This window comes from Cydia strobilella, chromosome 24, assembly GCF_947568885.1.
Source record: "Cydia strobilella chromosome 24, ilCydStro3.1, whole genome shotgun sequence".
Taxonomy (NCBI): Eukaryota; Metazoa; Arthropoda; class Insecta; order Lepidoptera; family Tortricidae; genus Cydia; species Cydia strobilella.
The window spans coordinates 5,832,591-5,853,349 of record NC_086064.1 but is presented as its reverse complement, the minus strand read 5'-3'; the positions used below and the strand labels follow the sequence as shown (position 1 = coordinate 5,853,349).

General features: G+C 46.9%; 1 pseudogene; it reads right to left on the bottom strand.

The window, feature by feature from the left end:
• Positions 1-898: 898 nt before the first annotated feature.
• Positions 899-20,672, bottom strand: LOC134752458 (uncharacterized; annotated as a pseudogene).
• Between the last annotated feature and the right edge of the window lie 87 nt (positions 20,673-20,759).

The following is a 20,759-nucleotide window of genomic DNA, read 5'->3' as shown; positions in this document are numbered from 1 at the left end:
AGACCTTTACCTCCCTTACCGCGACCGGTCATTGCGACTTGTTGTAGTAGAGATTAGACTTCTCGAACGGAATACTCAACACACGACTTGCGCCGCGCGTCGACACGAGTGGAATAGCTAGCTAGCCATCATTTTGCCGCTATTTATACGTTTTACCCTATTGCGGGGCGAAGGGGGACGGGGTAAGATATATCAGAGCATTATTATTTGACTTACTTTTCATATATCTAAAGAAATATAATATTATATATACCTATTGATAAATAATTTCATATTATATGATATTTAAATAAATTTTGGATACCTGAACGTAGGGCATAATATATACTATAAAAACGGTGGTCGGCTTACGGATTAGATCCTCTTGTGAAGGATTCTTCTCCTCTAATATTTTTGTAAGCATTCAATCAGTGGTAATAATTTTGTCGATATAATAAAATTTGATGTCTTAAAATAGCGCTTAATATGAGAGTCACGTGACGATTTTAATTTACTTTCCAATATATTAGTGTGTTAACTCCTATTATTATAGGATAGGAAATAAGTTCTTTCTTAAATAATCCTTACAGTATAGTAGTATTTCGTGTATCGTAGTTAAATTTCATATATACCTCCGTACATTTTGTGTACGGTTGGTTATGTGTAAATTAAATTTATATATTTATTTATTTATTTTTTGTAATGACCATGCAGTGATCGATTTATCTACGCAAGTGTTTGTTCAAAGAAACAATTGTGAATTTTAGAATCATGTGTGGCCCTGAAAAGGGCCTTTTGATATATGACTGACAGAAGCGTCACGTTCGCACGTCCAGACGCAAAACGCGTAACGTAACCGTATGCGTTCGCGCAGACTGCGTCCTGTGATGTTGCTCCGTGCCAGTATAAACGTGGTGGTTTAGGCACGTTCACCGCGGATCCTGCGAGCCAGCTGGATGTCCTTGGGCATGATGGTCACACGCTTGGCGTGGATAGCGCACAGGTTGGTGTCCTCGAAGAGACCGACGAGGTAAGCCTCGCTGGCCTCCTGGAGAGCCATAACGGCAGAGCTCTGGAAGCGCAGATCGGTCTTGAAGTCCTGAGCGATCTCACGCACCAGACGCTGGAAGGGCAGCTTGCGGATCAGAAGCTCAGTGCTCTTCTGGTAGCGACGGATCTCACGGAGGGCGACGGTGCCGGGCCTGTAACGATGGGGCTTCTTGACGCCGCCGGTGGCGGGCGCGCTCTTGCGGGCCGCCTTGGTGGCGAGCTGTTTGCGGGGCGCTTTACCACCGGTGGATTTACGAGCGGTCTGCTTGGTACGGGCCATTGTCAATAATAATAATACGCGTGCGTGTACGTTACGTTAACGAGTCACGAGAGGGAATAAGCGATTTTTCGCCAGCGAGACGCTATTTATACGTGCTGGCTGGTCGGAAAGGGACGGGGTTAGTGTCCGTGTGAGCGAGAGGGCTATAAAATTCACATACACGTCCCCCTCGCCCCTCTTCCTTTCTCACCAACACAAAATTTCTGATTAGAATAACAATAATATTATTGAATATTAATATTAATTAATAAATAAATAAATAAAATAAATACATACATACATACATACATATATTTCATTTAAATAACAGTCATCGCTATCTAAATTCGCCTCGATCGCCGGTTCAATCTAGTTAGGTCAGGTTATGTTAGGTTTCGCGGAGTTAGGTTTGATCGAGTTAGGTTAGGTTAGGTTAGGTTAGGTCAAAGTTAGGTTAGGTTTTTTTTTTTTTTTTTTTTTTGTCATACAAAACCTAACCTAACTCGATCAAACCTAACTTTTTTTTTTATAATGTCAGGTTATGTTAGGTTTCGCGGAGTTAGGTTTGATCGAGTTAGGTTAGGTTAGGTCAAAGTTAGGTTAGGTTTTTTTTTGTCACTCAAAACCTAACCTAACCTAACCTAACTCGATCAAACCTAACTTTTTTTTTATAATGTCAGGTTATGTTAGGTTTCGCGGAGTTAGGTTTGATCGAGTTAGGTCAAAGTTAGGTTAGGTTTTTTTTTGTCACTCAAAACCTAACCTAACCTAACCTAACTCGATCAAACCTAACTTTTTTTTATAATGTCATTCAAAACCTAACCTAACTCCGCGAAACCTAACATAACTTTATGTTTTATAAAAACCTAACCTAAATTTAAATTAATATCCATAACGTCTCACGTTACACATATCTAGTATTAGATATATGCATACACTAAGCGTATGTGTTATTATTGTTGATTCCTTATTTAATACCCTTACATGTTGACACAGCTTTCGTGTTGATAATGTGTGTAATTGATATTAATCTACCGATTGACACCGTATGCACGGCTATCTAGAAACTTCTTATATTATATATTCAGAACGTATTTGTGGCCCTGAAAAGGGCCTTTTTGGTTGTTGTACAAACCACACTCTCGCAGCGTGTCGTGTCGCAATACGAACTACCTAAACCCATTACACTAAAAGTGTATTGAGAAGACAGATAGCATACGAGGAACGACGGACGCGCTTACTTGGAGCTGGTGTACTTGGTGACGGCCTTGGTGCCTTCACTGACGGCGTGCTTGGCGAGCTCACCGGGCAGCAAGAGCCTCACGGATGTCTGCACCTCCCTGCTGGTGATGGTGGACCTCTTGTTGTAGTGAGCGAGGCGGGAGGCCTCGGCGGCGATGCGCTCGAAGATGTCGTTCACGAAAGAGTTCATGATCGACATGGCCTTGCTGGAGATACCGGTGTCGGGGTGGACCTGCTTGAGCACCTTGTAGATGTAAATGGCGTAGCTCTCCTTGCGCTTATGCTTCTTCTTTTTCTTCGAGTCCGACTTGGAGATGTTCTTCTGGGCCTTGCCGGATTTCTTGGCGGCCTTACCGCTAGTCTTGGGTGGCATTGTGATATAGTTAGATGCTTACAGTACGATAGCCGAACTGGGAATAAAAATTTTGTCGTTGTTGCGCTCATTTTGTTAAAGCGGAGAACGGTAAATAGGGGATTAAAGATCGAGCGTCGCGCTCGCGGTATCTCGACCAATAGCGTTCGTGCATCATTAGTATCGTCGGTCGGCATGGTGGGGAGTGAGAGCAAGCGCGTATTGATATTACTTACATATAGGTATTATTATTTTGATTATAAAATATATCAAAAAAAAAAAAAAAAAAAAAATTATGAACATCATATGCCGTACCATCGATTATACCATCATCAGTTTTGTTCAAAACCGTAGGCGGATAACAATTATATTAATTAAATGTATAGCTTTATGTTTATTTACTATTGTTGTTGTTGTTACAGTGACAGACTGCTGTAGATGAGCAAGTAATAGCTCTGAGCCATCACATTACCTTTATTTGTCGTTTATTTATTATACTTCTTGACGACGAAGTCTCAAGTCTCTCATTTAGAGACGTGTGTAGTGATGTGTTTTGCAATCAGAAAAATAATCTCATTAGAATTCAGAATTATCTACTTACCGTAATTATATTATAATTAATCGATATTCATCGTTCATATATATGTATATGATATAATTATATTGATCGATCGAATGACATCGTACACGTATGCGTTATGCCATGAAACTTACAACGTTATCACAGAATCATATTGTGGCCCTGAAAAGGGCCTTTTGTAACGGTCACTCGGGCGGGAATATAACAGAGGCCACATTCACCAATCGCCGGGTGTTACCGCTATAGATGTAGCCTGATGAGAAGTGAGTACACTTAAGCCTTCTTCTCGGTCTTCTTGGGCAGGAGCACGGCCTGAATGTTAGGCAGCACACCACCCTGGGCGATGGTCACACCGGAGAGGAGCTTGTTCAACTCCTCGTCGTTGCGGATCGCCAGCTGGAGATGCCTAGGGATGATCCTGGTCTTCTTGTTGTCGCGAGCGGCGTTGCCTGCCAACTCGAGAACCTCAGCGGCCAGGTACTCCATGACGGCGGCTAGGTACACCGGGGCACCGGCACCGACGCGCTCGGCGTAGTTGCCCTTGCGTAGAAGCCTGTGGATACGACCGACGGGGAACTGAAGTCCGGCACGGTTAGAACGGGACTTTGCCTTTCCCTTAACCTTGCCACCTTTACCGCGTCCAGACATGTTTAAAGAGAGATTTAAGTTTAGTTTACACACACACGAAACGAGAGCACGATTGCTTGCTTGCGAGTGTATACGCTTTTTTTTAGTAGTTGCCTTTATTTTATACGTTCACGGTGTACGCTGATAGTGGGGATACAACGAGCCGACATAACACGAGCCCGATCGACCAATCAACGAGTCGCGTGCAAGAGCGCAAATTAGAAATATAAAATAAAAACATTTCAATTTATACATCAAAGTATAACTAACTAATAAAAATAACACAATTAACAAAATATTCCGTAAATTATATACTTATATTTATGTAGTTGTTGTTGTTGTTGTAAATGTAAGACTTCAAATAATACAGTTATATTTATCATTCACCATCGATAAGAAAATATTCTGTGTAAGTATTCATGAAAACCTAACCTAATCAGTCTTATCAGTGAGATCTCATCAATATCATCAATAATCTTGAGACTTTTGCCATAAGACTCGATTTGAGATTGACTTTTATTTTATTTTATTTTATTTTATTTTATATACCTTTATTCTAATATTGATTGCGATCGATCGACTCGTGTATGTGTGTTGTGCTTATTGCAATGAAACAGAGGCGATATGAACCTTTGAATAAATTTGTTAGCCCTGAAAAGGGCTTTTTGATGTGCGTTTAACGCGCACAGGCGTATGACGAGAGGCGTGTGAACAGGCGACACGTCGTCGTATATACGATATATAGCGACGACAATCGACATATCCTCCACCATCACGGCCGATGTAAGTACGACGACGACAATGTGGCGCAGTCTTCTTACTTCTTCGAGGCAGCCTTCTTGGCGGCGGGCTTCGCTTTGGGAGCGGCCGCGGCCTTCTTGGGCTTGGGAGCTTTAGGCTTCTTGGTCGGCGGCTTCGCGGTCTTCTTGGCCTTAGGCGCGGCGGCGCTCTTGCCCTTGGCGGGGGTGGAAGGTTTCTTCGCGGCGGGCTTCTTCTTGGCGGCGGCGGCCTTCTTGTCCTTCGTGGCGGCCTTAGGCTTGGCCGGGGACGCAGCGGCCTTCTTCGCCTTAGCGGGCTTAGCCGCGGCGGGCTTCTTAGCGGCGGCTGAAGATTTAGCGGCGCTAGATTTCTTGGCCGCGGCGGGCTTCTTGCCGGCCGATGATGACTTCGACTCCAGTTTGAAGGAGCCGGACGCGCCCTTGCCTTTGGTCTGAATGAGTGCGCCGGATTCGACTGCGCTCTTCAGATATTTTCTGATGAAAGGGGCCAGCTTCTCGGCGTCGACCTTGTACTGGGCGGCGATGTACTTCTTGATAGCCTGCAGGGACGAACCGCTTCTCTCCTTCAACTCCTTGATGGCGCTGTTAACCATCTCGGACGTCTTAGGGTGGGTGGGTTTCGCCTTAGGCTTCTTAGCGCCAGCGGAGGCGGACGCCTTAGGCTTCTTCGCGGGCGTCGCCGGGGCGGGAGCGTCGGCAGCAACTGCGGTGTCGGCCATATTTATTTATTAATCGTCAAGTAAGTAAATATAATTAAAGTAAACTAGTAAATCGCACAAACTGCGCAAAGAGAATACAGCGGACGCGTGTAAGCGGAGCGCTGCGCTGGCGAGTACTAAACACGGCTTATTGGGGGCGCCACTTTTTATATATACTCCGGCTTAACCGTAACGCAGACCCTTATGTCGCGGGACGTTTTCTCGTAATAACACTTCCAAGTTTTCACTTACTCGTTTATGATTAAACTAAATTTATAGTGAATTATATTATAATGATTATAATAAAATTGCACATATACATTCTTTATGAATTGATATACGTATTTTAATAGAAGTTTTAGGATTTGGAACGCCGATAAACGAATGGGAGAACTTTACTTTTGGTATTATAGGTTGCGGACACCTCGGGTCAGTTTAAAAAGTGATTTTTCTTAATTAAAATCACATCTATAACTATTATGTGTCCTCCAGTTAAATTCGAAGATACCATAGATAGATGTGACACAATAACAACATTAGAAAATTATATTTATAATGTTATTTTGACTTGTTGTCTTCACTGTCGTAAAACAGCCGTACCGCGACTTGGATTGCATTGCCTACGTTCAGTGGTTTGCTCTCTGCCGGTACCGACGTAAAACGGGATAGGTACTTTATATTAAATTTAAATAATTATGTCATGTTATATTATACATTAAGATATCGTATTAATGAATATTATTATAATTCGTATAGTTAAACTCTCTTCTACGAGGATCATACAGCGCGACACTCTGAGCGTGCGTGCGGGCATCGTAGTAGGTAAGAGTCTCGTGTAGGTCGTCGTTTAGATTTATTTAGTTTTTGGTCCGGCGTATTTATTTATTTATAATAATTTAACGTATGATATTATCTGAATGTTGATATTGGAACAAACGATATAAATTATTTTGACATAAAAATCTGTTTAGGTTGATATGTATATATTATATGTAAGTACCTAAATATTATGTATTCATCATCATAGGAACACGAGAAGTCTAAAACCTGTGTTTATATACTTTTTTTTTTTTTTTTTTTTTTTCTTTTTTGTAAAGTGAGGTGAGTGGGTGCGGGGATGTTGGGTGTCCCTGTCTGTTTTGTGCACTATTTGCGAATCCTTTATCTAATTGGTCAGTTCATCGACTAGTCGTCGTTATCAGTAGCAGATCACTCACAGGTCAGGTGAGGTTCGCGGGTAAAGTAAAAAAGAAAAATATCTTACCAGTTAATTAATATTTTCTTCTTCTTCTTCGGGTTGGTGTGGTGAATTTTTTTTGTATGTACCGCTCGTGGTTCAATTTTGGATTGTTTCGCTTCCTCCGGTATCAATAGATACTTAGCACAAGCGATGCTTACGAGCTGGACGCTGTAGAAGTTAGAAGTGTTGCGCGGTGCCGGGTAAGTAAGTAATTGTAATAAATGTACGTACCTACGATGATACTAGACTATTAGTAGTTATAATAGATAGATATTTTGGATAACATAGGATGGGTAGAGATCGATTGATAGTTTGTTTGTCCGTCTGTGTCGCTACAGAAACTTTTTATCGTAATCGTATCATAGAATTATTTGCGGCCCTGAAAAGGGCCTTTTTGTATTTGCGTCTGCGCGATACGGTAATACCCACGTTAGTATATATTACACGATATCGCGCGCGACGACGCTGACAGTGCAGCGCTTAACCTCCGAAACCGTAGAGGGTGCGGCCTTGACGCTTCAGAGCGTAGACGACGTCCATGGCGGTGACGGTCTTCCTCTTGGCGTGCTCGGTGTAGGTGACCGCGTCACGGATCACGTTCTCGAGGAACACCTTGAGAACACCGCGGGTCTCCTCGTAGATCAGGCCGGAGATACGCTTGACGCCACCTCTGCGGGCGAGACGACGGATGGCGGGCTTGGTGATACCCTGGATGTTATCACGGAGCACCTTCCTGTGGCGCTTGGCTCCTCCTTTCCCCAGACCTTTACCTCCCTTACCGCGACCGGTCATTGCGACTTGTTGTAGTAGAGATTAGACTTCTCGAACGGAATACTCAACACACGACTTGCGCCGCGCGTCGACACGAGTGGAATAGCTAGCTAGCCATCATTTTGCCGCTATTTATACGTTTTACCCTATTGCGGGGCGAAGGGGGACGGGGTAAGATATATCAGAGCATTATTATTTGACTTACTTTTCATATATCTAAAGAAATATAATATTATATATACCTATTGATAAATAATTTCATATTATATGATATTTAAATAAATTTTGGATACCTGAACGTAGGGCATAATATATACTATAAAAACGGTGGTCGGCTTACGGATTAGATCCTCTTGTGAAGGATTCTTCTCCTCTAATATTTTTGTAAGCATTCAATCAGTGGTAATAATTTTGTCGATATAATAAAATTTGATGTCTTAAAATAGCGCTTAATATGAGAGTCACGTGACGATTTTAATTTACTTTCCAATATATTAGTGTGTTAACTCCTATTATTATAGGATAGGAAATAAGTTCTTTCTTAAATAATCCTTACAGTATAGTAGTATTTCGTGTATCGTAGTTAAATTTCATATATACCTCCGTACATTTTGTGTACGGTTGGTTATGTGTAAATTAAATTTATATATTTATTTATTTATTTTTTGTAATGACCATGCAGTGATCGATTTATCTACGCAAGTGTTTGTTCAAAGAAACAATTGTGAATTTTAGAATCATGTGTGGCCCTGAAAAGGGCCTTTTGATATATGACTGACAGAAGCGTCACGTTCGCACGTCCAGACGCAAAACGCGTAACGTAACCGTATGCGTTCGCGCAGACTGCGTCCTGTGATGTTGCTCCGTGCCAGTATAAACGTGGTGGTTTAGGCACGTTCACCGCGGATCCTGCGAGCCAGCTGGATGTCCTTGGGCATGATGGTCACACGCTTGGCGTGGATAGCGCACAGGTTGGTGTCCTCGAAGAGACCGACGAGGTAAGCCTCGCTGGCCTCCTGGAGAGCCATAACGGCAGAGCTCTGGAAGCGCAGATCGGTCTTGAAGTCCTGAGCGATCTCACGCACCAGACGCTGGAAGGGCAGCTTGCGGATCAGAAGCTCAGTGCTCTTCTGGTAGCGACGGATCTCACGGAGGGCGACGGTGCCGGGCCTGTAACGATGGGGCTTCTTGACGCCGCCGGTGGCGGGCGCGCTCTTGCGGGCCGCCTTGGTGGCGAGCTGTTTGCGGGGCGCTTTACCACCGGTGGATTTACGAGCGGTCTGCTTGGTACGGGCCATTGTCAATAATAATAATACGCGTGCGTGTACGTTACGTTAACGAGTCACGAGAGGGAATAAGCGATTTTTCGCCAGCGAGACGCTATTTATACGTGCTGGCTGGTCGGAAAGGGACGGGGTTAGTGTCCGTGTGAGCGAGAGGGCTATAAAATTCACATACACGTCCCCCTCGCCCCTCTTCCTTTCTCACCAACACAAAATTTCTGATTAGAATAACAATAATATTATTGAATATTAATATTAATTAATAAATAAATAAATAAAATAAATACATACATACATACATACATATATTTCATTTAAATAACAGTCATCGCTATCTAAATTCGCCTCGATCGCCGGTTCAATCTAGTTAGGTCAGGTTATGTTAGGTTTCGCGGAGTTAGGTTTGATCGAGTTAGGTTAGGTTAGGTTAGGTTAGGTCAAAGTTAGGTTAGGTTTTTTTTTTTTTTTTTTTTTTGTCATACAAAACCTAACCTAACTCGATCAAACCTAACTTTTTTTTTTATAATGTCAGGTTATGTTAGGTTTCGCGGAGTTAGGTTTGATCGAGTTAGGTTAGGTTAGGTCAAAGTTAGGTTAGGTTTTTTTTTGTCACTCAAAACCTAACCTAACCTAACCTAACTCGATCAAACCTAACTTTTTTTTTATAATGTCAGGTTATGTTAGGTTTCGCGGAGTTAGGTTTGATCGAGTTAGGTCAAAGTTAGGTTAGGTTTTTTTTTGTCACTCAAAACCTAACCTAACCTAACCTAACTCGATCAAACCTAACTTTTTTTTATAATGTCATTCAAAACCTAACCTAACTCCGCGAAACCTAACATAACTTTATGTTTTATAAAAACCTAACCTAAATTTAAATTAATATCCATAACGTCTCACGTTACACATATCTAGTATTAGATATATGCATACACTAAGCGTATGTGTTATTATTGTTGATTCCTTATTTAATACCCTTACATGTTGACACAGCTTTCGTGTTGATAATGTGTGTAATTGATATTAATCTACCGATTGACACCGTATGCACGGCTATCTAGAAACTTCTTATATTATATATTCAGAACGTATTTGTGGCCCTGAAAAGGGCCTTTTTGGTTGTTGTACAAACCACACTCTCGCAGCGTGTCGTGTCGCAATACGAACTACCTAAACCCATTACACTAAAAGTGTATTGAGAAGACAGATAGCATACGAGGAACGACGGACGCGCTTACTTGGAGCTGGTGTACTTGGTGACGGCCTTGGTGCCTTCACTGACGGCGTGCTTGGCGAGCTCACCGGGCAGCAAGAGCCTCACGGATGTCTGCACCTCCCTGCTGGTGATGGTGGACCTCTTGTTGTAGTGAGCGAGGCGGGAGGCCTCGGCGGCGATGCGCTCGAAGATGTCGTTCACGAAAGAGTTCATGATCGACATGGCCTTGCTGGAGATACCGGTGTCGGGGTGGACCTGCTTGAGCACCTTGTAGATGTAAATGGCGTAGCTCTCCTTGCGCTTATGCTTCTTCTTTTTCTTCGAGTCCGACTTGGAGATGTTCTTCTGGGCCTTGCCGGATTTCTTGGCGGCCTTACCGCTAGTCTTGGGTGGCATTGTGATATAGTTAGATGCTTACAGTACGATAGCCGAACTGGGAATAAAAATTTTGTTTGTTGTATGTCATCTCGATACCCTTTTGGGAGGGTGTGAGGGGTCTCTTCAACATCCCTGTTGCGGAGACTGAATCTGTTTTCGCGCCCCATCTTCGTGGGGCGGTCTTCCACCGTCGATTTTTGGACGGCTGCGCGATCCGGTGTAGGCCAGCTTTATCGCTACCGGCCGTTATCCAACCCCGCAACCCCTAGCCTGGTGATACCGTTTGAGCGGGGCCAGGTTTCGGGGCCGCAGTGAAGGCGACCGGCAGTTTAGGCTGGCGTGTGCTTCGTAGGTGTCATCCGAGTGTGTGTGGTGTTGTTGTGTCGTCGACGACGTCTTCTTCTTCCTCTTCTTCGTTGTTGTCGTCGTCGTCGTTGTGTAGGAGGGCTCGGGGGAGATGCCGAGCCCCGTGTAGGTCCGGTGGTCGTGTGTAGTGTGGCGCGATCCCTCGTAGATGGTCGTGGCTGCAGTTGTCCGCGCGGTCATACATGACCCGCGCGAGACGCTCGATGAACTCGTCCAGGCTGCGCCACTTCAGGTACTCGGCGATGGCTGCGTTGCTGACGAATCGGGTTGCTGCGACGATGGTCCGTAGCGAGAGTGTCTCCTGGCTCCTCATCCTCTGCTTGTTGTACCTGGAACAGAAAGAATACCAGGCCGGTGTAGCGTAGGTTAGTCGAGAGCGGACGTAAGCTTTGTACAGACCGACTTTGGTCCGTACAGGGAGCTTGCTGCAGAAAACCGGGCGGAGGTTCATTCGAGCGGTTTTCGCTCGTCTGATTGTCTCCGCCGTGTGTTTCTGCATGGTGAGCCGCCTGTCTATGGTCACCCCCAGATATTTCACTGTGGGTGACCACGTGAGCGGATGTCCTAAAAGAGAAGGAGGTGCGGGCAAGTCTCGCGCTTGCCCTGTGATGAGCGCTTGCGTTTTGCCCACATTGACTGATAGCCTCCATTTGGAGAGCCAGTCAGGAAGGGCGTCGAGCGTCGGCTGGATCTTGGAGACTGCATGCGGCATCTGAAAAGATGAAGCATAGTAAGCGGCGTCGTCAGCAAAGAGGGCTAGTTGCGCTTGTCCTACGACTGGTATGTCGTCGGTGTAGCGCGCATAGCACGAGGGCGATAGGCAGCTCCCCTGGGGGACTCCTGCCTGTATTGGGCGGTCCTGCGACACCGTGCCTTCCACTTGTACGTGGAAGCGTCGGTCTGCTAGGAATGATGCGATGATTCTCACGATGCGGCGGGGTGCTGTGGACAGAGAAAGTTTGTATATTAGACCTTCGTGCCAGACTCGGTCAAAAGCTTTCTCCATGTCTAGGAGGACAGCGACTGTGTACTCCTTTTTGTTGAGCGCCATGCCCATGTGGTGTAGGACACGGGTGAGCTGCAACGTGGTGGAGTGTTGAGACCTGAAACCAAATTGCTCCGGCCTGGGTTGGATGTGTGGCGAGAGGTGCCGGAGCAGCAACCTCTCGAATACCTTTGATAAGTTGCATAGCAACGTGATAGGCCGGTAGCTCTCCGGCTTTCTTCTGTCCTTCCCGGGTTTGGGAAGGACGATGACCCGTCCCGTCTTCCAGACGGTGGGAAAGTGCCCCGACCGCAAGATCCCGTTGAACAGGCGCGCCACTGCCGCTAAGGTGTTTAGCGGCAGTTGGCGGAGCGCCATGTTCGGGATCTCGTCGGGGCCCGGTGCCTTCTTCGGATTGCAGTGGTGCCTGATAGTCGCCTTGACCTGTGAAGGAGAAAAGTAGATTGGATCATCGTGGGTTTCGACCGGCACGTTGAGATAGTCTCGGACGTGCTGTACGATGTCCGCTGTGTGTTGCGGGTCTGTGTCGGGGAAGGGCCTGAATTGCTGCTCAAGGCTGCGAGCGAGTATTTCCGCTCTGTCCTTGGCTGCGTATTTCAGGATTCCGTCGGTGTCGTCCTCTAGTGGGTGTATCGGCTCGGGTTTCGAGCTGAGTTGTCTGCATAACCTGTGGATGGAAGGAACGTGATCGGTTAGGCTATCGATGTGCGCTTCCCAGCTTGCAGCTCTGTGCTCGTTGAGTTTGTCCTTTAACAATCGCTCCAGACGATTGAGCTCGGTCTTTACCGACTGAGCCCTAGTCCTTTGCCACTGTTTCCTGTACCAGCGCTTTTTCTCCAAAAGCGCTTGAAGCGGCCTCGGGAGCGGTTTGCGCCGGTCTGTGGGCGGGATGATGTGGGTGGCCTCGGCTAGGGCCGCCTTGATGTCTCCGGTGATTGTGGCTGCTGCTGCATCGACCTCTTCTGCGGTCGATATGGGACCTGTACGGGGAGAATTTACCATGGCTTCTGTGAAAGCCGTCCAGTCGTAGCGGCGTCCGGGTCCTCTGTTGAGTCTCGTCGTCGGTTGGTCTGCGATGGTCAGGAGCACCGGCCTATGGTCGGATGTGAGATCGTAAAATACCTGGTGCCTCATGAGTGTATCGACTCCGCGAGAGATCGCAAAGTCGATGGTGGTGCCCCTGTTGTACACGTCTGAGCCGTGATAGTGAGTGGGCTCGTAGGGCCCTCCCACTACCAGATCGAGGTCCTCCACGATCTGGTAGATAACGTTTCCCGCTTGGGAGTGCGCGGAGGAGTTCCAAGCGGAATGCTCGGCGTTGAAGTCCCCGGCCAGGATGGTCGGCACGGGGGAGTCCACCAGTAGTCGTTTGAGGTCGGCGCGCATCTCTGCCGGTCGGCAGTGTCCGCAGGGCCTGTAGATAGCAAACAAGCGCAGATTATGCCTTTGTAGTTTGATATCTATCCCCAGTGCGGATAGTGAGGCTGGCTGGTCGATGTCCACCATTTGGTGGATGATTGTCCTCTTGACAATGACTGCTAGGCCTCGGTAAGCGTACCCGGTTTCCGGGTTTGCCTGGTCGAGGCGGTACACGATGTACCCACTGGCTGAAAGCGTGTTGGACGCTTTCAACTTTGTCTCGCAAATCAGCATGATGTCGACGTCTTGGCTGTGGAGAAAAGTGCGCAGATCATTAAGTTTACCGCTTAATGTCTGCGCGTTCCAATATACTACCCTTAAATCTTTCTCTTTTAGGCCGTAAAAGAGTGTAGCTGGCGAATAACTTGCGTTATTGCTGGGGTGAGCTAGGCCTGAGTTTGGTCAGGCCTAGACAGAGACTTAATAGCTAACACTACCTCGTCTAGCGTTGGTTTCAGGGACGCAGTTACCGCGGTTTGTACCGCGGCAACTATGTCCCTGCGCAACGCTGTGGTGTCGATCTCTGCTTGCGACATCCTCTGCGGTTTGTGTTGTGGCTGCGGCAGTCTGCGTTGCCCGGGCTGGCGTTGCCTCGGCAGGTTGGCGGGTGCCATTAGGGAGCCTGTGGAAGACTCCTCCACCAGGTTAGGCGTGTCCGAGGCCCTAGTGTCCGGGCCTCGTTGCGGGCGGCGGGTTGGCGGGCGGCGTGAGTAGGAGCGGGTGCCCCCTCGCCAGTTGCGCAGCTCCTGTAAATATGTCTCACATTGCTTGTGATTGCCCGGGTGGTCTTTGTAGCAATTTGCGCACGTTGCTGGCTCCTCTCTCGGTCGCGTGCACTGGTGTGACAAGTGCGGCAGGGCGCATTTCACGCATCGCACCGGTCGATGGCATCCCTGTGAAGAGTGCCTAAAGCCCTGGCACCGATAGCATTGCGGTGGCCCGGGTTTACCTCTCCAAGGTTCGACACGAACCTTGGTGTTGATGTTCGCGATGCTTGTGAGGTCCAGAAAACCAGGGTTTTCTCGCTCCGTGCCGTCGAGCTGGACGAAGAAGATGGTGCCTCCTCGTCCTCTGCCTGTGGAGATTAAGCGTGCATGTGATACAGTATACCCCTCTGTTTCGCACGCGTCCTTCACGTCCTGCACCGTCATGCTTGACGGTAGGCCGCGGATTGCAGCCTTCATTGGTAGGGTCGACTTCTCCGGATGCTTGACGAACTGGATCCTCGGGTCGAGGGCCTGCTCGCTGCTGAGGTAGGAGAATACCACTCGGTATTCCTCCCCGGTCCTGGGATAGAACCGTACCCCGGTCGGTTCGACGTTCTCGGTTTTGGCCTCAAAACCGAGACGCTTGTTGATGGCCCTCAGGTGGTGGGCCGGGTCTGGGAGGACCTCGGCCAGGATCTGGGGCGGTTTGGCCTTCTTGGTCAGGGGCGGCGCCTGCTGCTTCTTCTTCTTGCTGGTTGCGGTGTCTGTGGGCAGAGAAGTGGCGGTTTTAGGTGGCGATTTGGCCGCTTCCGCGTACGCGTTGGCGCTTACTACCGGCGTGGGTAATAGCACTTTGCGTGGCGGTGGCTGTTGTGAGCCTCCGGCGGCGGGTGTAGTTGGCTCCATTGTGTCCATCGGCTGCGAGACCTGTGGGCAGACGGCGGGTTGAGTAGGCCCGCGCGCCACAGGAGTGATGCGGTTACATTCCCGCTTTTCCTCCTGTGCCGGCGGGCTGTCCTCGTCCCGTCGCCTCTTCTGTTGGCGCGCCCTAGAGTGCGTCAACAGGGTTGAGAGTAGCGCCGCCTCGAGCGGGCCGAGGGTGCAACTGTCTAGCGATCCCCGAGCTACTCTGTCGAGTTTCTCGAATATCGCCATCCAGGAGGCCCCGGTCATCTCGAGGCCGGGCTGAGGGCGACAAGGTGACTGCTGGCGGCGATGCGGTGAGTTGGCCGGCGTGATGAGGTTGCCGGCCGGCTGCGGCGGCGGCAGCGGACTCTCGGCGCGTAATGCATTACCACCACGTGGTGACAAGTCAAGCGGTGATGAGTCATCGCGTGACAAGTCACAACGTGTTGGGACCTGTTTGGTCGCTGACTGCTCCGCCTCCCCGTCCCCGGGCGTTCCGGAGGTGCATCTGGCCTCAGCGCCCAAGCCTTCGTCGGAGCCCTCCACGGAGTCCTCGAAGTCAAGGTCCTCTTCCGAGTCACTTGACGCCGAAGACCCCGTGTAGCTCCCACAAGCTGGTAAGCGCCTTGGCTTTGTGCACTCCGTTACGTCCGGAGAAGGGGTTGGCGTGAGCTGGTCGTTGGCCTGAGGTCGCATCACCCCCGTCGAGGCCGCTGCCGCGGCCGAGTCCTCCTCCGATGTGGCCTTCGTCTCCTTGGTAGGCGTCCTATAGATGCCCATGGCTGTGGCGTGTGTGTGCGGTGTCGGCGTGTTGACCTGTAATTAACACAGGCGTGAGCACAAGATAAAATACAGATGGCAGTGGGTTGAGACTGGGCTTGTAAACCCCGTTTGTGGCACCACCGACAAACGGCCCCGCTAGCGCCTGGTGGCTTTAGTTGGCACCGTTAGGTTTCCACCAGCAAACGATCTCAGCGAGGTCTTTTCAACACTGGGGGCCACTGAATTTAAAATAATAAATAATAATAAATCGCCTTTATTATTATTTATTATGTACTTGCACAACACTGGCGTTAACACACGACAACTAGTGAGTTGGGTAGGGTGCGTAAGTCTCGAGAGCGTGCTCAAGCGCGTGCGTTCCCGTCAACTCTCTTTTTAATCTCTAAAAATTTTGTCGTTGTTGCGCTCATTTTGTTAAAGCGGAGAACGGTAAATAGGGGATTAAAGATCGAGCGTCGCGCTCGCGGTATCTCGACCAATAGCGTTCGTGCATCATTAGTATCGTCGGTCGGCATGGTGGGGAGTGAGAGCAAGCGCGTATTGATATTACTTACATATAGGTATTATTATTTTGATTATAAAATATATCAAAAAAAAAAAAAAAAAAAAAATTATGAACATCATATGCCGTACCATCGATTATACCATCATCAGTTTTGTTCAAAACCGTAGGCGGATAACAATTATATTAATTAAATGTATAGCTTTATGTTTATTTACTATTGTTGTTGTTGTTACAGTGACAGACTGCTGTAGATGAGCAAGTAATAGCTCTGAGCCATCACATTACCTTTATTTGTCGTTTATTTATTATACTTCTTGACGACGAAGTCTCAAGTCTCTCATTTAGAGACGTGTGTAGTGATGTGTTTTGCAATCAGAAAAATAATCTCATTAGAATTCAGAATTATCTACTTACCGTAATTATATTATAATTAATCGATATTCATCGTTCATATATATGTATATGATATAATTATATTGATCGATCGAATGACATCGTACACGTATGCGTTATGCCATGAAACTTACAACGTTATCACAGAATCATATTGTGGCCCTGAAAAGGGCCTTTTGTAACGGTCACTCGGGCGGGAATATAACAGAGGCCACATTCACCAATCGCCGGGTGTTACCGCTATAGATGTAGCCTGATGAGAAGTGAGTACACTTAAGCCTTCTTCTCGGTCTTCTTGGGCAGGAGCACGGCCTGAATGTTAGGCAGCACACCACCCTGGGCGATGGTCACACCGGAGAGGAGCTTGTTCAACTCCTCGTCGTTGCGGATCGCCAGCTGGAGATGCCTAGGGATGATCCTGGTCTTCTTGTTGTCGCGAGCGGCGTTGCCTGCCAACTCGAGAACCTCAGCGGCCAGGTACTCCATGACGGCGGCTAGGTACACCGGGGCACCGGCACCGACGCGCTCGGCGTAGTTGCCCTTGCGTAGAAGCCTGTGGATACGACCGACGGGGAACTGAAGTCCGGCACGGTTAGAACGGGACTTTGCCTTTCCCTTAACCTTGCCACCTTTACCGCGTCCAGACATGTTTAAAGAGAGATTTAAGTTTAGTTTACACACACACGAAACGAGAGCACGATTGCTTGCTTGCGAGTGTATACGCTTTTTTTTAGTAGTTGCCTTTATTTTATACGTTCACGGTGTACGCTGATAGTGGGGATACAACGAGCCGACATAACACGAGCCCGATCGACCAATCAACGAGTCGCGTGCAAGAGCGCAAATTAGAAATATAAAATAAAAACATTTCAATTTATACATCAAAGTATAACTAACTAATAAAAATAACACAATTAACAAAATATTCCGTAAATTATATACTTATATTTATGTAGTTGTTGTTGTTGTTGTAAATGTAAGACTTCAAATAATACAGTTATATTTATCATTCACCATCGATAAGAAAATATTCTGTGTAAGTATTCATGAAAACCTAACCTAATCAGTCTTATCAGTGAGATCTCATCAATATCATCAATAATCTTGAGACTTTTGCCATAAGACTCGATTTGAGATTGACTTTTATTTTATTTTATTTTATTTTATTTTATATACCTTTATTCTAATATTGATTGCGATCGATCGACTCGTGTATGTGTGTTGTGCTTATTGCAATGAAACAGAGGCGATATGAACCTTTGAATAAATTTGTTAGCCCTGAAAAGGGCTTTTTGATGTGCGTTTAACGCGCACAGGCGTATGACGAGAGGCGTGTGAACAGGCGACACGTCGTCGTATATACGATATATAGCGACGACAATCGACATATCCTCCACCATCACGGCCGATGTAAGTACGACGACGACAATGTGGCGCAGTCTTCTTACTTCTTCGAGGCAGCCTTCTTGGCGGCGGGCTTCGCTTTGGGAGCGGCCGCGGCCTTCTTGGGCTTGGGAGCTTTAGGCTTCTTGGTCGGCGGCTTCGCGGTCTTCTTGGCCTTAGGCGCGGCGGCGCTCTTGCCCTTGGCGGGGGTGGAAGGTTTCTTCGCGGCGGGCTTCTTCTTGGCGGCGGCGGCCTTCTTGTCCTTCGTGGCGGCCTTAGGCTTGGCCGGGGACGCAGCGGCCTTCTTCGCCTTAGCGGGCTTAGCCGCGGCGGGCTTCTTAGCGGCGGCTGAAGATTTAGCGGCGCTAGATTTCTTGGCCGCGGCGGGCTTCTTGCCGGCCGATGATGACTTCGACTCCAGTTTGAAGGAGCCGGACGCGCCCTTGCCTTTGGTCTGAATGAGTGCGCCGGATTCGACTGCGCTCTTCAGATATTTTCTGATGAAAGGGGCCAGCTTCTCGGCGTCGACCTTGTACTGGGCGGCGATGTACTTCTTGATAGCCTGCAGGGACGAACCGCTTCTCTCCTTCAACTCCTTGATGGCGCTGTTAACCATCTCGGACGTCTTAGGGTGGGTGGGTTTCGCCTTAGGCTTCTTAGCGCCAGCGGAGGCGGACGCCTTAGGCTTCTTCGCGGGCGTCGCCGGGGCGGGAGCGTCGGCAGCAACTGCGGTGTCGGCCATATTTATTTATTAATCGTCAAGTAAGTAAATATAATTAAAGTAAACTAGTAAATCGCACAAACTGCGCAAAGAGAATACAGCGGACGCGTGTAAGCGGAGCGCTGCGCTGGCGAGTACTAAACACGGCTTATTGGGGGCGCCACTTTTTATATATACTCCGGCTTAACCGTAACGCAGACCCTTATGTCGCGGGACGTTTTCTCGTAATAACACTTCCAAGTTTTCACTTACTCGTTTATGATTAAACTAAATTTATAGTGAATTATATTATAATGATTATAATAAAATTGCACATATACATTCTTTATGAATTGATATACGTATTTTAATAGAAGTTTTAGGATTTGGAACGCCGATAAACGAATGGGAGAACTTTACTTTTGGTATTATAGGTTGCGGACACCTCGGGTCAGTTTAAAAAGTGATTTTTCTTAATTAAAATCACATCTATAACTATTATGTGTCCTCCAGTTAAATTCGAAGATACCATAGATAGATGTGACACAATAACAACATTAGAAAATTATATTTATAATGTTATTTTGACTTGTTGTCTTCACTGTCGTAAAACAGCCGTACCGCGACTTGGATTGCATTGCCTACGTTCAGTGGTTTGCTCTCTGCCGGTACCGACGTAAAACGGGATAGGTACTTTATATTAAATTTAAATAATTATGTCATGTTATATTATACATTAAGATATCGTATTAATGAATATTATTATAATTCGTATAGTTAAACTCTCTTCTACGAGGATCATACAGCGCGACACTCTGAGCGTGCGTGCGGGCATCGTAGTAGGTAAGAGTCTCGTGTAGGTCGTCGTTTAGATTTATTTAGTTTTTGGTCCGGCGTATTTATTTATTTATAATAATTTAACGTATGATATTATCTGAATGTTGATATTGGAACAAACGATATAAATTATTTTGACATAAAAATCTGTTTAGGTTGATATGTATATATTATATGTAAGTACCTAAATATTATGTATTCATCATCATAGGAACACGAGAAGTCTAAAACCTGTGTTTATATACTTTTTTTTTTTTTTTTTTTTTTTCTTTTTTGTAAAGTGAGGTGAGTGGGTGCGGGGATGTTGGGTGTCCCTGTCTGTTTTGTGCACTATTTGCGAATCCTTTATCTAATTGGTCAGTTCATCGACTAGTCGTCGTTATCAGTAGCAGATCACTCACAGGTCAGGTGAGGTTCGCGGGTAAAGTAAAAAAGAAAAATATCTTACCAGTTAATTAATATTTTCTTCTTCTTCTTCGGGTTGGTGTGGTGAATTTTTTTTGTATGTACCGCTCGTGGTTCAATTTTGGATTGTTTCGCTTCCTCCGGTATCAATAGATACTTAGCACAAGCGATGCTTACGAGCTGGACGCTGTAGAAGTTAGAAGTGTTGCGCGGTGCCGGGTAAGTAAGTAATTGTAATAAATGTACGTACCTACGATGATACTAGACTATTAGTAGTTATAATAGATAGATATTTTGGATAACATAGGATGGGTAGAGATCGATTGATAGTTTGTTTGTCCGTCTGTGTCGCTACAGAAACTTTTTATCGTAATCGTATCATAGAATTATTTGCGGCCCTGAAAAGGGCCTTTTTGTATTTGCGTCTGCGCGATACGGTAATACCCACGTTAGTATATATTACACGATATCGCGCGCGACGACGCTGACAGTGCAGCGCTTAACCTCCGAAACCGTAGAGGGTGCGGCCTTGACGCTTCAGAGCGTAGACGACGTCCATGGCGGTGACGGTCTTCCTCTTGGCGTGCTCGGTGTAGGTGACCGCGTCACGGATCACGTTCTCGAGGAACACCTTGAGAACACCGCGGGTCTCCTCGTAGATCAGGCCGGAGATACGCTTGACGCCACCTCTGCGGGCGAGACGACGGATGGCGGGCTTGGTGATACCCTGGATGTTATCACGGAGCACCTTCCTGTGGCGCTTGGCTCCTCCTTTCCCCAGACCTTTACCTCCCTTACCGCGACCGGTCATTGCGACTTGTTGTAGTAGAGATTAGACTTCTCGAACGGAATACTCAACACACGACTTGCGCCGCGCGTCGACACGAGTGGAATAGCT